The 17,891-nt window shown below is 49.3% G+C and overlaps 1 protein-coding gene across 7 annotated transcripts in view; it reads right to left on the minus strand.

Moving 5' to 3' along the window:
- Positions 1-17,891, minus strand: part of LOC125954775 (protein bric-a-brac 1-like) — a 121,749-nt gene that overhangs the window by 75,233 nt on the left and 28,625 nt on the right. The gene's annotated exons all lie outside the window — the stretch shown is intronic.

Raw genomic sequence — 17,891 nt, forward strand, 5'->3', positions numbered from 1 at the left:
ACCTGACAATCCACCCAAACCCTAGAAGGATTCCAACAACGGGTAGCTAGCGACCCCTCCAGCGGTTTTCAGCGTTGAGCATAACCCAGACGCACCAGGCGAGCGAGATCTAAGGTAGGTTGGAAGCATCGTTTCTATCGCGCTCCCATCTCAACAGCCGTAGCATCGTTACCATGGTACCCACTATTCGATCGCAACTCGCGAAAGGGAAGGTAGCATTCCACTCCACTGCTAAACACACACATTAGCGTCCACGAGGGTGCAACCAAGCACTTCGCTGGCACTGTTAGGTCTGGGCCAGGGGATGAATTTGCTAAAAATTAAAAACTCCCGCCACCCACTCCCGTTTTGCGCATCATTCCTCCACCCTTTCACTCCCTTTTTCATCCTTTGTCGAAAACGCAGAAACCACCCGCGTCCCTTCATACTGTGGAGTGGAAGGGGATGTTGCATTTTTGTTACTTTGTTTAGTGTACTAGTGTGCTCTGCAGCAGCAGCAGCATCTATCCAGTTTCGCATCCTTCCTGGTCAGCTTTCTTCCCTTCTTCCGGCCTCTATGCGCTCTTCCTTGACCGTGCAGCCGATCAGCCTAGCCAGATCGACGCAACTGACTACGACTTCGGAGTTGCGACTGGCACCACCCTCGGTGGGGGATGAGAACATTAAGGGGGTTGGCACAGGCACAGATAAACAACGGGCCGAAAAAAAAACCATCGATCCCCCCCTAACCGTACGTAGCTCGAAGAGACCGGTGCAGACCGTTACAAGCGGAGGGTTGCGGGGTTGTACAGAAAACAAAACAACAACGAAAAATGCAAAAATGGAGGCGCCGGGTAGCTGACTTCTCGGGTGCTCGCCCGTGGTCGCGATATTTTATTCGGGAACCGGGAGCTGAACATCCCCGATAGGCATACCGAAACCGCTGCCCCGGTCCCTGTCCCTGTCGTCGTCGCCTGCGCTGATGCCGTTGCCCGAAAAACAACGGCAACGCAACGGGGCAAAAAATTAAGATACTTCACCAAAAGCGGGGCACCAGCAGCAGCATTGGCCACCCTTTTCGGGAGGAAGGGACCCACCGTTGTGTAGTGCACGTGATGTCGGCCAGGGTGGATTGAAAAATAAAAATTTAAAATAAAAATCATGCAACGGCACCGGCATGGTTACATGGTCCCCAATCATCATGGCCATGGCATCAGGACCATGGTATGGAGTGCCTGAGGGGTGCACAGAGCGTTTCTCCCCAGAAACGCATTTCTGTTTTGCTTCTTTTTGGCCAACCGAAAGACGGAACGGACGCAGTGGAACGAACGAACGAACGAACGATGATGGTTAGTTCCTCTGCTCCCCGGACCTCACACACGCGTACAACTGTCACAACTTTGGTCGGTCACACACACACACACACACACACACACAGACACACAGAACGGTCGGTTCCGTTTGTGCCCGCAGGACCACCACGAAAGGATGTGTTTTGGATCGGCTTTCCGGGCGGTGCTACCATTCCAATCGCCATGGCCAAGGTCTTCCTACACCGACGACGGAGTGCCTGTATCGGTGGCCACGGACCAGTTAGCATCGAGAGTGTAGTGAGTGTGGTGGGTGGTGGGAGGGTGAGCGAAAAATTAAAAAGTGTTATGTGGGTGACAGCATTCAAGGTTGGTGCAGAGAGAGTTGGACGCTCTGCACCATTCCTCCCGGCCATGTAGCCGGCCATTCGATAAAGGTCTCCTACCTGTCTCCTAGAGGACACCCCCTACCCCTCCCCCACCGTAGAAGGGGGACACCACATGAGGGAGTGTTTTTTGTGCGAGATCCACCGCCGATTCGATTGATAGATGCACCATTGGACGACGATTCGAACAACGACGACGATGACGACGTTGATGACGACGACGACGAGGATGAGGTTGATTGTCATAGGGGGTGTGTGTGTGTTAGGAGGAGACGCGAAAAAGGCTGGCATCGATGATGATCGTGAGATGGTTTACGCGGTGCGGTAATGCTGAGTGCAGCACCATCTCGAAGGTTCGTAGCGATGAAAGCGAGCAACCAGGCCATTACCTGGTAAGGTTCCGGTGTGAGGGGGGAGAGGGTTTCGAAAATGATTTTTTGTTCATTTGGCCCACGGACAGGCCATTAGGGGGTTCGCACTTTTTTGTTCTTTTCTTCCCCCCCGAAGCCAAATGAAGCCAAAATTCCAATGGTTGCTTCGTAACCGTACTCGTGATCAGTGATTATAAAAGGGTAGCAATTTTTCGAGCGAATAGCCGTTCACTAAAATCAATTTATTGAACATAAATTAGAGAAAAACAATTGGAATGGGGTCTAAAATTTTTTTTTGGAAATTTGTACATTTGCCTTATTAAATTCAAATCAAAGCAATCGAATGAAGCTCAAGTTAATCTTGATCAAACATGTCCGTTTTTAATGCTCCGCCAAGACCAACATTGATCGCACCTCGCAAAAGACAAGCTTTTACCAAAAGAATAATGCCAAAAAAACCTTTTCTAAAACAGTGAAAAGATCGGATAGAACCACGAAACATTAGGAATGGGGGTGAAATGGATCCAACCTCCACAATCTGCCATACACACATACACACACACACGTGCACACAACGAGCAAATCCTGTGTCTACCCGCACATTAGGAAACCATTTTTCCGTATCTCGCTCTCCAGGCCTTCGTCGATCCCCGTCTCTTTTGCATTTCCATTTTTCGATTTTCGTAGCAAGCGCAGAAAACAAAATCAACGACTGCATCGCCGTTTCACCGTTCGGATTCAGCACGAAACGCAGGCCATCTGGTGACGGTTGTGATGAGGTGGAGCTGCTGGTAGTGGGGAACGTGTTGGGCCAATTCTACGTCCACCAGCCACAGTAGCAGCACCAGCAGCAGCAACAGCAGCAGCACATCTTCCATTGTGTGTGAAGATTCATGCCGGAATGATATTTAATATAATATAACGGCGACCGTCTGGGTGTCAGATTCGGAATCCGCGAATTTCGCATCCGCGGTCCTCGCGTGCACCCGGCCCGGGAAACCGACACACACACAGACACACATGGTCGTGTGTGTGTGTGCGTGTGTGCACGAGCCATGATCGCGATGATGCTGCAATTGCTTATACTTTCCCTTCGCGTGGTCGCGACGCCGTTTGTTTCAGTTTTTTTAATTCTCTTTTAAATTTTCTTTTTTTCCTTTCGTTTCGTTTCGTTTCGTTTTCGCTCCCTCGTTGGCGCCAGTTTTTGCTCTGATTCGCCCACGATTGCATACCCCTTTACCATATCGAGGGGGCCTAGTGGGGTTCGGTGGCCTGTGTCGGGGATTCTCTTCGAATCTTTCTATGATTTTCCCTCCATTTTTTGTCTTTTCTCTCGCGCGTACAGACAAGAGCATGGAGCACAGACAGATACGGGGTGGTGGTCTCCAGGTGGTTTTTTTAGGAACACTTCGGGCTCCGGGTGCGGCTCTGGAGTTAGGAGGAGGGGTAGTGGATATAGTTTTTTGTTTCTGGATCGAATCTACGGGGGGGTGAGTCCTAGGCCTGGGCTGGTGTCTCGTCTCTCGCGCCCCCTAAAAAAGGGGTTGCAGACCAAAACCGAGGGTGCTCATTCGCGAGAGATTTTTTTGATTTTTTGTTTTTCCTTCGTTTTTTCCTCGTCCTCTCGCGTTTCCGTTCCTCCGGTTTCTGGGGAGCATTGATGAGCCGACGGATACGGGATAGGCGATGGATAGGCAAAAGGATGTGCTCAGCACATCAGCAGACGTACCGACGGGGCGCTTCGAATGCAACCATGAGGAGAAGGAAGACGAGAGAGGCCAATATATTCCAAAAATATAGAACCCTTCCTCTCAACCAGCGCCTCATCGTGGAGCAGAGATTTTTGGAGAAATGAAATGAAGCAACCGAGCGTACCAGAACCAGGGACTGGTAGCGATAGGCCGTCAGCGTTGCTCGGGCGGCTATAGTGCTTGGTGCGGGAGGACAAACAATGAAACCAAAAAAAAAAATTCACCCACAACTGATGAGGATGGTTCGAGTTGCTGCTGCTGCTGTTTTCTGGAGGGCATACGGTGGGGTCTGGTGCAAAATGATCCTAAAAAGTGCAAAAACGTTCATCCTGTGCAGTCGAGGTATCGGAAATTTGCTTGCATGTTGGGGAATGGAGTGTAGCTCGAGCGTTGGGCATCCCTTATGTACGGGATCGATGGATTTGGTTGTAAGAAACGGTGCGTTCGATATGCGGAATTGGCATTTCTGCGAAAAGTTGTGTGCTTTCTAGGGCGCACCAAGGGACCACTGAAGCTGGAGTACGCTTGGGCGATATTTGGTGGTCGATTGTAATCGAATAGATCATTGTTTAGAGTCGAGTTAATTTTTTTTCTTAGATATCTCTTAGATCTTAGATATGAAAACAAAAACATTCACTCATAAAATTGGCATCCAATAGATAATGATTCCAACAGCTTCTAATTGAGTTTGTTAAGGTAAAATTTGGTTCATTTGAGCTAAAACAATTCTAATTGTTCTAATTGTTCTAATATACGGTTTAGAAAAAATATTTGCCCCTCTTCTTAACTGCCTCATAACAGATTAACTATAACTGTTGTGCTTGGAAAAATATCTCCATTGTATTCGAACCAAATTATTATGACTAAGTAAACTATCTGATAAAGCTAATTTATTAATTCAAATGATACAAAGAACCTTAGAAAGACAGCAGAGTTGTACCGATCCGAACGTGTTCAACACAACTGCTGAGAGTATTACAAAAACCGAGGTACCTCTACGCCATCATCATCACCATCCAGCGCCAGAGTTCCTTTTCAAAACGGATATTACATTCAATATTCCAACGACGGGTACAGTATCGCATAACAGCAGCCCTTTCGAGCGAGTTTTGTTGTATTTGTTTGACTGACTGACTGCAGGCTGCCTGGCTGGCTGGCTGGCCAACCAAACGCCGATGGCCCAATGAAACGTAAACGAGAAATGGTTTCCTTTGGCACCACCGTCCGGGATCGTTTCCTTGCGCGCGCGATATGTGAGGCCAGAAGCCCGCACCCACACCACCTGGGGGTGGTGGTCAACATCACCCTTCATTGGAGAGAAACTCGCAAACGCATAGAGCACCGCATTCCCAAAGTGTGTTGTCCAATGCATTGGAACGAATCGACTGTTCACAGTCCTGTCCTCCCTGTGCTCTATCTCTCTCGCACTCTCTACCTCGTTCTCTCCTCGGGAGCTTGCAAACATTTATAATAATCATGATATTTCATGTTTTTCGTTGCTGGCCACCTTCCAGCGAACCCAAAGCTAGAGCTTCATAGAAACGGATAGATGCATCTCTACAGACGTCGTATCCTGGAACTTGGTTCAGTTGGAGAGAGAGAGAGAGAGAGAGAGAGAGAGAGAGAGAGAGAGAGAGAGAGAGAGAGAGAGAGAGAGAGAGAGGGAGAGAGAGAAAGAGAAAGGAAGAAAGAGGGAAAATTCTATTTACATACATTTTGGAATGCATTAGCCAGCTTCTCTCTCACTCTTTCTCTCTTCGATGCATTTCTGGCAGGAGTCCAGTCCCTCCAGGCCACCTTCCACATGTATGTGTGCACACGGAACACGGACACTACGGATGCCATCGCGACGACGACGACGACGACGACAACACGCAGGATTCACCACGTGTGTCGTCCTCTCGTCGTCCTTGCCACGAACAGCATGATGTGACGATGGCCCCAAACGCTACGCACCGGTCAGGGGTGTTCGTTCGCTCACTCTCGCGACTCTTTATGCCCGCTGGAGCTGGAGTGTGAGTGATCCTGGTGCATCCTGGGCATGGCCTGGGTGACTTGGATGCGTCCGGAGAACGCGAGACCGCGAGAGAGCACCCAACAGAGAGAGAGAGGCACAGGCGGGGGATGAGATGAGAAATGGAAACCAATTTTTCGCTGCCGAACGCAAAACTTTTCCCACCCCCCCCCAAAAAGGGGGCCTCTTCCCTCCCACAGCACAGCACAGCGTCAGGTTGTTTTCAAACAAAACTTCAAACTAAAACGGATGCCCAGGAAGAGGAGGAGGCGTTGAGCGAGCATCGTAGCCATGGTGGCCGTTGCGTCAGCCTTCCTTGTACGGTAGTACGTGGTCTGCGTGATGCTTGGTGGACGAAAGTGACCGAAAGACCGCCGGTCCATGTGCAGGTGAGAGACCGCACCGGGAGCATGCAGTCGAATGGATTCCGGAGTCGTAAACCCGGCCATTCCATCCGGATGCACCGGAGTGCAATGGATGCATCTCATCGAAGGCGCGTCCGTCCGTCCGTTCGTTCGAATGGGGCCGTTGGTCGATTCGCTCTCCGTTGAATCAATAATTAATTTTCACATCGAAGAATGGTAAATGAAATAATTTCATTTCTAGTAGCGTGCGTTTGCGAGAAATGTAAAATGCTGCCGACGATGAAATAATGCTGCAAGATCTCGTTCGAGGGAGGGTGAGCGGGGACAAAGGGATCCCTAAATTGTGGCCGATTGCGAATTCTCTCACGATTTTTGGTCCGAAAATTAACGGGCTCAACCCTCGCGTGGACCTCGAGCAAAAAGCACGCTGCTGTTGCTGTTGCTGTTGCTGCTGTGCGTCTAATGCCTTTTTTCCCCCGCCATCGGTATCATCGCCCAGCAATTTACTGACCATTGGTCCGTCTCCGGGAAGGCCAGAGAACCGTGCGCATTTCGGTAGCACCGGCAACCGCATAAGTGCATAAGCAAATCGAACATCATCGATGAAAAGGGTGACCCCGGGGGCAGTGCAGGGACGGGACGGTGCAAATGTCTGGGACGCGGTGCATAATGATAGCACCGACCGACCAGGCGGTGGCCCGAATGGCGAGGCGGCCAAAAAAGTCACAGTTTATTATAATAATCAAACCCGGGCGCATCGCCGCCGTTTGGCGTTTTGATCGACTTTGCACAAGATCCTCTTCGCTTTCCATTCTCGGGGTCCTGGGTACACACGGCACATTTGCATATCGACGATTGGCCGCTGTGCGCGTCTAATCAATCTCAAGGCCAATGCCGGTGCAGGTTTTGGGCTGCCGTTTTAATTTAATGTTTTCCTTTTTTCGGTGCAACGACCAATGGGGATGAACGTGGATCGGCATCGAAGCGTTCCTTCGAGCGATGGTTCAGCTGGCCCTCGGGGCCGGGAGCCCGAAATTACCTTTAAGCACATAAACACTACCTTCACTTCGATCACTCATCGTCGCGGCATCGTCATCGTCGTCGTCTGCCGGTGGTGGCGTTCTGTGCAGCATAAAAACCGGTAGCACCGATCACCGAGTCGATCCGATCCAGGAGATCCGGGGATCCGGCTCCGTCCATAACAGGTTCTATCGTCGTTCGGTTCTTCACAGTAACCTCAAAGCATAAATATGAGCAGTAGGGCAGCGGATGGATAATTTGTGGTAGATGCTTTATGCGTTTTATGCTGCGTTTCGCGATCATCGTGCGATCGAAGGCATCACAATGCACCAATGGACCATCTCGGATTCGGATTTAAGCAAGAAGCGCAATCCGAGATCTCGGCCGAACGACGACAAAGACGACAGACTGCGCTGGCATTAATAGGCCGCTCCAGAGACCGCTGCACAATGCTATTTATGCTCGATGGTGTACCATAAATCTCCATCTAGCGTTCCACTCTTCCCACACCGGTCTGTGTTGTGGTTTATCGCAAACAACGCCCGCGCTTAGACGTCGCAAATGTTGCATTTTGGATTGCGCCATCAACGCAAATCTTGCAGAACGTTGCTGATCTATCCGAGAGTTCATCAAAATCATGTCATCTGCAGCGAGATGCACTCAAGAAGGGGTGCCGTTTGTTGTGGTAGCGGGCATGAGTTCTAAGTTTCCAGACCGATCTTGCCAATCGAATCGGTGAGACTCCAATATACCAGTTGCAGTTTGCGTCATGGTTAGCAATTTATATCTCTTCATTATGCTTTATGATGCAACACAAAGATGCTCTTCGATAGTCTCTTTTCTGCCCACATAAATTGCCTTGCGGATCTATCCGGCTTCCGGAGTTTGAGTGACAGTTGGTTTTTGGGGTTTTTCTTTTGGTTGGTTTTTCGCTCAACGAACCCCCCCCGCTGTTGCTCATGAACGCATAACCACCACTTACAACTTGCCCCCCCCCCATTTCGAACTCCAATGCGGCTCTCCCTCCTTCTATTTAAGGTAATATTTAGAGAAATTAATCATAAAACAATATTATAACAACATCAAGCATCTCCGCGACTCGTGTTGTCAAGTGGAAAGTCCAACAACACACAGAGACAGAGTAGGCATTGTGTCCGTGTCCGGTCCGGTTGGTTCAGGGGTTTGCATAAGTGTTTGCATGGACACACACACGCACGGTACTGGTGGTGGGCGATTACTGTTTAACCCCTTTTGCAACCCAGTCGGTGGGCTGGGTTGGGGCTGCCGTCGGCATATGCCCCCGGGATCCGGGCACTCGGTCAATGTAACGGTTGGTTGCCCCTCCTTCCCTTCAAGCCCCGAGAGGACGAGGGCAGCAACGCACACGCAACATGTAACTGCACATTATGAGCGCGTGCGAGGGTCCAACCATTCTGTCCTCGACCGCCATGACCATCGTCGTCACAGTGACGCGAGTGTGTGTGTGTGTGTGTGTGTGTATGTGCGTTATGCGAAGCGAGTTATGTGAAGGAAAACGATTTCCGCGAAACAATAATAAATGCCCCGACGGACCAAACGACGGATATGAAGATGATGATGATGATGGCGATGGCGATTCACGAAGCATTTCGCAATGCAATGAAACATGTATTCAAATTTATAATAACAATAAACATTAGGCAAATATTTATTTACGATCGGCATGCATGCCGCGACGCATGACGACAACGACAACGACGACAACCGTGTGTTGGTGGACAGTCGATGGTCTGTACTGCTAGCGGGGAAACGGATCGAAACGAACGACTGTAAAGACCCGTTTTATGTTGTTGGTTTTTGTGTGGAACATTCAGCATGTTACCTGGCTCTCACCTAGGTCACCTCTAGGGTTGGACATTGTAGTGAAAAGTTTCGTTACAAACACAAAAACTCAGTGTAGCACCGAGAGGGAGAAATGAAATGTGTTATCGTGAAGCAACTCGGTACTGTTGGCAATCAAAAGCCCCTTTGTGCATTTACTATTTGGATTTTTAAGATATTGTACGGATCGAACTAACGATCACGACACGCACATTAAGCGTATGCATTAATTTGTAGTGATTTTAGATGAGAATAAAGACAATTTATGACAAAAGTGCGTAAAAATTTTGCTATTTTAAAGCATTTAGATGCCTTTAGAGTGATGGAAAGTTATCCATTGTTAGCCAAAAAAAAAACCCTTGGGTGTTTCTTGGCATGAATCAAATTCAAATTACGAGATTCAAGATTCGATTTACGTATTTTTGCATAATCCTTCCAATAGTTTCATTTTGACATTTTGATTTCTACATCCAAGTATCCATTGTTTACGAAATCTATATTTGACATCTCGCATAACGTTCCTTCAAATACTGGATCTTGCAAAAGTATCTTCAATATAAATTACCGACATTACAAGAAGAACTTCTATTGAAATTGTAGGTTATATAATTTGGTAGGTATTATAAATATTGATTGATCCTCAATAAGTGTCGCTTCCAAATGAATGTAGCACATACATATTCATGGGAGTGTCTACTGCAGGGCATATACTGACACCTAATAGTAGAAAGAATAGAACTCGTCTTTCGTCTTTTGCTCCAATCTCCATTTCCAGAATCATTCCCTCGGTGGCGACGACGGTGGCGGCCTGCATCTGAAGTAAACGCTCCAAGCGTTCGAAACACGCAGACGTCAGTGGCCATTCCGTACAAAAAGGGATTTAATTATAGCATCCGGCGAGATTTCGAGAGAGAGAGAGAGAGAGAGAGGAATAAAGGGGGTGCAAGGCTCAAACAATTCGTCGACCACCACCTCCACCATCACCACCACCTCCACCACCACCACCACCTTCATCGGCATCGGCAGCATAAATATGAATGGTTTGTTTTCACAAAAATTGCATAAACCAAACAATCGTCGATCATCATCCGTCGGTAACACACACGTACACACAGACACACATGCACACGCACATGCACAAGCAAAGACAATGTGCTGGATGAAAAATTAAACAATGAGCTAGAAGGCGGGCCGAGTGTCGAAGGTAAAGCATCTCCCCAGCATCAACATCAGACGGAGTAACCGACCGAACCGGACCGAAGTTGCGCGTTCCTTCGGTGTCCGTGCGTGTGTCCGTGTGTGTGTGCATCGGTGCATCTCATCTCAACCGGGGGCATCTGTGTGCATCAATTATGCAAAATGCAATTTCAAAAACGTAATGATAAAACTTCTACAGAGTGCAACACCAACGTCGACGACGATGGCGCCGGTCAACGGACTGGGCCTTTCTGGCCAAGTAAAAAGTGTCACGATGATGGTTTCGGGGCCACTTCCGCTTCCGGCAATTCCGGATTACAACCACCCATTCAGAGTTGACAGAACGCATACACGCACCAGCGGTGGTTCCGGGTTCCGGTGTTCCGGTGTGAAATCTAATTTACTTCCTCATCGCCGTCGCCGCTACCACCAACGAGAGAGGAAGTGCGAGAAGAAACCGAAAATTTCGGCCAAAAGAATCTCTCGGTCTCTGGAAACCCGTCTGCGAGGATCGTTTCCTGTAAGTATCGACTTGGGAGTATGCGTCGCAGCAGCAGCAGCAGCAACACTGCACCGGAAGTAGCACGTGCAGTGCGTGCATGCGTGCGTGTGGCCGAAGACGCGTTCCGGAGTGAGCTGGACCATGGGCAGGAAGATGAGGTGGACGGTTGGCAATTTCATGCATTATTAGTGGTACCGAGAGGTGGTCGACTAAGTCGACCAAGTCGATGAACCGATGAATGACGTTTTCGGGCATTCGACCTCACAGAGAGAGACGTAGAGAGAGCAAGCATGCTTGGTAGAGAGAGAGACCTAAATGGTGCCCAAAATTACTACAAGTATTTGGCTTTGGTGTGACCGATTGTTAACCCCCTTTTCACCGTACCCACCATCACCGATCGTGAATATTTGAAGCATTTAGTCGAATCCGCCGCTTCGCATAAACCGCTTTGTGTGTTGGTCTGGGAGCGGTTACCTCGCACCTCGCACCTCGCGGAAATCCGGCAACTTTGGCGAATGAAAAACTTCATAATTAATCAACGCGCAACACTGTATCCACCCCCCGTGTGTGTGTGTGTGTGTGGTGGACGATGTTAATTTCGGAAGGTTTCCCTCGAATCCCGTACTCCATTCTGGTGCTTCATCAGGTCAGTTGCATTAGAACGGAAGCGGCGGAACCCACTTGGGGATCACACGCATACACACACACGAAAGGGGCAGCTGGAAATGAGCTGGAAATGAGTGTTTATGAGCGATCCCTTTTCCTGCCCGCCTGGAAAGAGCAGCAAGATGCACCGACCGCCAGCATTGCATGCTGCACCTGCATTCCGTCGACCGGAGACCGGAGAACGGAACAGAGAACGGTCCACCGGTCTCAGGCTCGATGACGTACGGTCGATCGGTCATCACATGTCGGTGTGCTAGCTGTCGGTGACCCCAAACCACCACTACCACCGCCAGTAGCAGCAACAATCGGGAGCAGCACCCTGGAGTTCCGAAAAAGAACATAAATCTAAATGAAGCGCCCGCGCACCGAACGCCGTGCGAGGGGTCCCCGGCTGATGTGTTCCCTAATAAATAAGAAATAAACCGACCAGGCCTGGCCACACACACACGCACACAGTCCGGCGCTTCGGTCATTGCTGTGTTTTTGTGTACAGGACAATGGTTCTGCCTGCCGTCGATCGTTACTTTCGAGTCCCGTGAGTCGTTCGATGCAGAATGCAGTAGCAAAAGAACGACTGGACGAGAAAGGCGAGGGGCGGAGAGGAGGGATCCGTGGCATCCGTGACGATGACGATGACGACAAGGGAACGTCCTGAAGGATGATGTCCACTTCGGGAATCGGGGCTTCGTTGCTCCGGAAAAGGATAAAAACTATCCAATCTCATCGGATGTTGACCAAAATTCAGCAGACGGCAGAGCAGTAGTCGGTCGGTTGGTCGGTCGGTGCAGCTCATTAGGAGTGCATTTCGGGGATCTATCGAGGTGTGTGTGGCCAAGGAATGGCCGGTGCACATGGACGCTTCGTTCGAACGGACGGACAGACGGACGAACCGTGGCTCTTGATGGCGTTGCCTTTGTCGTTATCACGTCATCGTCGCCGTCATCGTCGCCGTCATCGGTAGCGGTGCTCTTCTCTGCACCGTTGGCCGTGGACACCGTTAGCGATGGACAAATTTTAATCAAACTAGCCTAATTATCTATTTATCGCTCTGGCGGCGCTCGTTCGCTCGATGCTCGTGCTACAATGAACTCACTTCATTAGCCAAAAGCACCTGGCACAGGAGGCCAGGAAGGCCTTATCATCCTCTCTCTCTCTCTTTCTCTATCTCTTGCAAAATCGCTAATGTGTCACGGATCGGAACGGTTCGATTTCCAGTCCAGCGGAATGATATTATTCCGTTATCCGGGGGCACTCGCGACCAGACATCGCATAAGCGTGACCTTAAAGAATGCTAATGCTGCGACTCCGTTGCGAAGACCAAGCGTACACCTTTCCATACAGCTTAAGAGTCGGTGATGCGGTGCTCAGATCGTGGTCGTGGTCGTGGTGGTGGCGATGATGGATCGTGATCCATCTTCCGGCGGATTGGTTTACTGTTTTCCTTTTCAAATCCGTCATAACAACCCATTAGCAGGAGGGCAGAAGGGGCAAAACAAGGGAAGGAGGGCCGCTAGTTGCTAGTCGTAGACTTCCCACCTCACCCCCTACCACCCACCCTCCCATTTGGGGCTGCTCGCAACTGTGTTTATGTCTGACCGTCCGCACCGCACCGCATCGGAGCATGAAGATGCTGCTGCTGCTGCTGCTGTCTGGACCTTTTTCTTAAACTTCCATCGCATGCGCTCTTTCGCTCTATTGCTCTCTATCGCTCTCTCTCTATCTCTCGCTGCCTCTCTCTACACCGTACCGTGCATACGGCAATGATTGTGATAAATTAATTCCGGATGATATAAATTAAACAAATAATTAATTTCTGTCGTGAGCCCTCGGTGTGATGCCGCGGACCGTGCCGATGGCCACTCTGTTGCAGTGCTGCAGTGTGCAGCTATATGTATGTGTGAGTGGCACGGACAGCATGATGCTGGATGATCATAGCTCGCTAATGGAGGCATCATCAACATCATCATCGTCTATCGAGGGCCTCCATTTGACGAGCAGCGTAGGAGCTGCACTAGACCGACTAGATGGACACTACACGATGATGAGTGAGCAAAGGAGGAAGCTGAGGAGGTTAGAGAGACAATCGACCGACATTCTATGTGATGTACCAGAGCATAAACCGCATAAAGGGAAACGTCTTTCTGTGTCACCAGACGCACCAGACGCAAGAAAGGGCCACGAGAGACATTCGTCTGATGATAGACTTCAATCATCAAGAGAGAGCGAGAGAGAAACAAATGGAAACAAATTTACAATTGCCGTGGCCGCGTGTTACGAAATGGCAACCACCGGAGAAGGAGATTCCAATACTCGTTAGTTTTAGTAAAAGAAGGAATGCTGCTGCCTCGGTAATTGCTGGCTTTTGTTGGTGTGTGGCGGGCACTGTAATGAGCTGCTTCGGGGGAATGCAATTTTCCAAAGGGAGGCTTCCTTGAGGGCAGACTGATCATCAGCAATTCTATTGCTAACTGTTGCTACTGTTGATGCTACTGCTGCCGAACGAGCAATGATCGAGCTTCGTTAGCCAATTTGAATGGTGGTCGATGGTAATCGGAGAGCAAATCGCTGGAAAACGTGGATTGCGATCTTGTTTATTCAGCGTTAGATAGCGTTTTATGATTGTGAGAACGTAGCTCATTAGGCTTATCTATATTAAAAGTATTTAATTGTGTGCGTGCATAAGTCCAGTGCTTTATAATTTGAGGCCATATAATATCAATATGAGATCCAAATTTGATCTCAATCAAGGTATTGTATTGTTCGGGTTAATCAATAAAATTGCCAGCGCACGATAGCAACTTTAGCTATAATGACAGTCAAAACGAACAGTCAAACAGCACTTAATGCGTGAAAAACCTTAATGTTTTAAAGCATCTTACTATAATTCCGTTATTCAAACACATTAACGGACTAGCCTGACAACTACTACAATGAAAATGAGTTGATATGATTTTAATAATTACAATAATAGTTACGTTAGTTGCTTTCTTCTCTTGACAGCTTCAGATCTGATCGATCAAGCCAGATGCACCATCACTCCGCGAGATAGTTCGTTCAAAATTTGGAGAACTTTTCATAGCATAAAAAAAATTAATCAACGCCGGCCATGATCAAGCACTGCGAAGGTATCGAAACAACCTCGAACAAAAGATGCAAGAGCAGCAGCAGGACGGTGCATCACATGAGCGAACACAGGCCGACGATTGGATTGGAAGGCGAAAATCTAAAATTCAATCTCATTAAACATTCAGTCCAGCCTCGGCACCGGCCCATCCAGCATATCCTTCGCGAACATCGCGCAGCTGCTGCTTGGCCACAGGCCTCTTGCCAGGCTGTTCTTGATATTCCCCGGTTCGCGGTCGAGGTTTTTGGGAGGATTTTCTGCCGGCAGCAGATGCGTGTGATACACTACTGTGCGATGCCAAGGACATCAGGCCAAGGACCGTAAACCGCGTCAACAGCGCTAACAGCGCGTGCACGGCGGTCACATATGCGCAAGAGCTGAGATCGCGCTCGGAGAATAACATCGCGATGCGTGACGATGGTGTTGCCAGCAGCATGTTGGTGCATTATGCGCGTTATGAAAAGGCGCGGTCACCGTGGTCGTCGTGGTCATCTTGTGCGTTGCGTTCGTTCGCTGGATTCCCGGACGTAGCATGGATGCGAGGGAAAAAAATGGCGCCCTCGAAATCTCATCCACACGATAGCCTGGCAGCGGTTGGATGATAATGAAGGTTAAAAATGGAAAACCCACAGCCAGACATGTCTTTGTGCGAGCAGCCCCGGACACGGCCATAAACCGGGATCCAAATATCAAGGTAGCGTTCATTTTGTCCACCTCGATGAACTACGAAATGGTCGCATTGAGTTTGACATAATATTTGGTTCGTTTCCATCAAATCGAAGCAACCATCGGGAACACTGAACACTACTTCCGTTGCGTCTTGCTCTCTTTTGATGTTTCCGGAAAATGCACTCACTAACTAACATGCATAGAGTAATAGAACACGAAAACAGCGTCGGTCAACGGATCGAAAGGCAAAAAGTAAAACAATCTGCAACCAATTCCTACACGATGGCCGCATCCTCTAACAACTTGCATTAGAACCACCGCGCTGGAAATATCGGACTAGAGTGGGGATCGTTTTTCCGGATGGTTTCTCACAAAATAGCAAAACCGCTGCCGAAACGTTCCTGGATTACGATTCGTGGCGGCATACGGCGCGTACTCCTTCTATTTTCCACCAAAAACCACGGTTCGAGGGTTTGATCTATTGGAAATAGTTCTGTTTTGATATTTTTACATAAATACATTCTACTCCACGGAGCGGCCGGTGGACCGTGGCCACCATCGGAAGGACGGCTGTTTTATAGCGAGAAGATGTGGCGGATCGTACGCTCCGGTCGAACCCGAGTGCACTCGCTTGCATCAAATGCATTCGCTAGCGTACGATGCACCGTGAATGCCTCCCGCTCTCTGCCGCACACTCCAAAAGGGGCGCATACCCACATGTCAGTCCTAATTCATCGTATTTCGCACCGCATTCGATGTAAAACCGCGCGCATCACGGCCACGACCACCGACCCAGGACCGATACCGTTCCAAAACCCGATACAAAGACGGTTCGATGCGGTGGCCAGTGGTCGCTGCGGCCGATATCTTTGGCCTGCCCGCAAATGAATAGCAATATTTTCGTTTGTATTTTCACTTCCTTTCATCGGATGTGCCGAAATACACACACACACACACACGCGCGCGCCAGTCTGGTGGGTCTGGTGTGGTCTTGTCGGGATACGTTAATGGAAAACATTGGCCAGCGCGTCAGCCAGCGAGTCGGTATGAGATGGTGCTTGTTATATCTGCGAGTGAGTTGTTAGCTTAACTCTTTTGTTTTTCTAATATCTGTTAACAGCTCTCTAGCAACAACCGTCGCAACACCGTCGCCTGGCAAGAAAAACGAGTAGGGGAACGCTTCCCGCACGGCCGGTAATAGACATTTGGAGGAGGTTCGGACATTTCCACTCTTGTCAAGGAAGCGACAGCATGAACGTTGCATTCTGCAATATTTGGATTCGTTTTTAGCGAAAAATACCAATCAGAATGGAACATGCTCTCTATCGCAGCACGCAAAATGGCCGCTTGTCATCCTTTTTTTTTTTTAACAAGAATGCAGTTTTGTGGCCGTTTCCATGATGCCGAACATGGTTTTATCGCTGTCTGTTGATGAAACAGTTCGTTTTCGTTAGAATACTCCGTTTGACATGATAGCGGGCATCGTAACATAAGTCCTTTCTATTAAGCGGCCAATCCGCTCACAAAATGGCACTAATTTAGAAGCTGATCCACAACTCCGCCAGCCTGCTAGGATCGGTTTCATTAATGCAGCGAAATACACTACGAACAGAATCCCATCTATAGTGCATCTTCAATCGGCCAAAATGGACGCTTCTTCCATTAGATCTTCCGAGAAGGGCATCCAGCAGCCGAGATTCAATTGATGATGGCATTTCCCCGAGTTCTGAACACCGAAAATGAGATTTTTCGATGCAATTCGCGTGTTCGGGGGATCCTCTCGCAGAGATGCACCCTTCACCGACGACGACATCGACAGTTACCGTTTTGTCTTTCACCAGAAACGACAGCAACAGCGCGTAAAAGGCGAATCCGTGCTAGCTGCCTTCTGGTTCCGCATTTCGTCGACGCGAAACCGTCAACTCAAGAGTGCCGAGCCGGCCAGCCTACAGGATGCCAATGAGTTCTTTCATCTTTTGAACTGCCCTTGTAATCGGATGCAGTCCTTGGGTTGACTGGACGCGCGGTTTTCGGGACCGAAAAGGCTAGCCATCGCACCGCTCGATTGATTGCACTGGCGTCGTGGTCCTCCTCGCGTGCACCTTACCTCGGGGAGAATGTTATTGGCAACCGTGGACTGCCGGAATGGCGCCACCCCGATCAATCGCTTCATCGCATAAACGCATCTCGACGATGCGTTTCGCTGAAGGTGCGTTGCGGTTTGGCGAAAAGTACAAACACATAAAGGCCAACGCAGAACCTAGCAGGAACACCAATGTCTCCAATAACATGCACTGCGTGTATGTATGCATCTCCTCCTTTCCCCTTTCCCCGTTTGAGAGCATGTTTCTCCGGAGAGTGAGATTAAGATTAAGAGCGGAATGTCAGCCAGTGACGTTGGCCCCGTTCGGTCGGTCGGTCGGTTGGCCGGTCGGTCACTCGGTTCATCACACAAAACTGACCAAATCAAAAAGATGTACTGGGGACTGGGTGGTAGGGAGACCTCCCCGGACCCCGGAGGACCGTGTATCTTTTGCCGAAAACATCCTGCGATATTAGGAATTCAGCTGCCGTTCGCCGTTTGCGATGCGATCCGGAAGTATCCGGAATAATGCCCACGCACACACACACACGCGCACAACGACAGTGACCGGTGGTCAATCAAGCGACCTGAAAA

The sequence above is a fragment of the Anopheles darlingi genome, chromosome 3 (genome assembly GCF_943734745.1).
Source record: "Anopheles darlingi chromosome 3, idAnoDarlMG_H_01, whole genome shotgun sequence".
Lineage (NCBI taxonomy): Eukaryota > Metazoa > Arthropoda > Insecta > Diptera > Culicidae > Anopheles > Anopheles darlingi.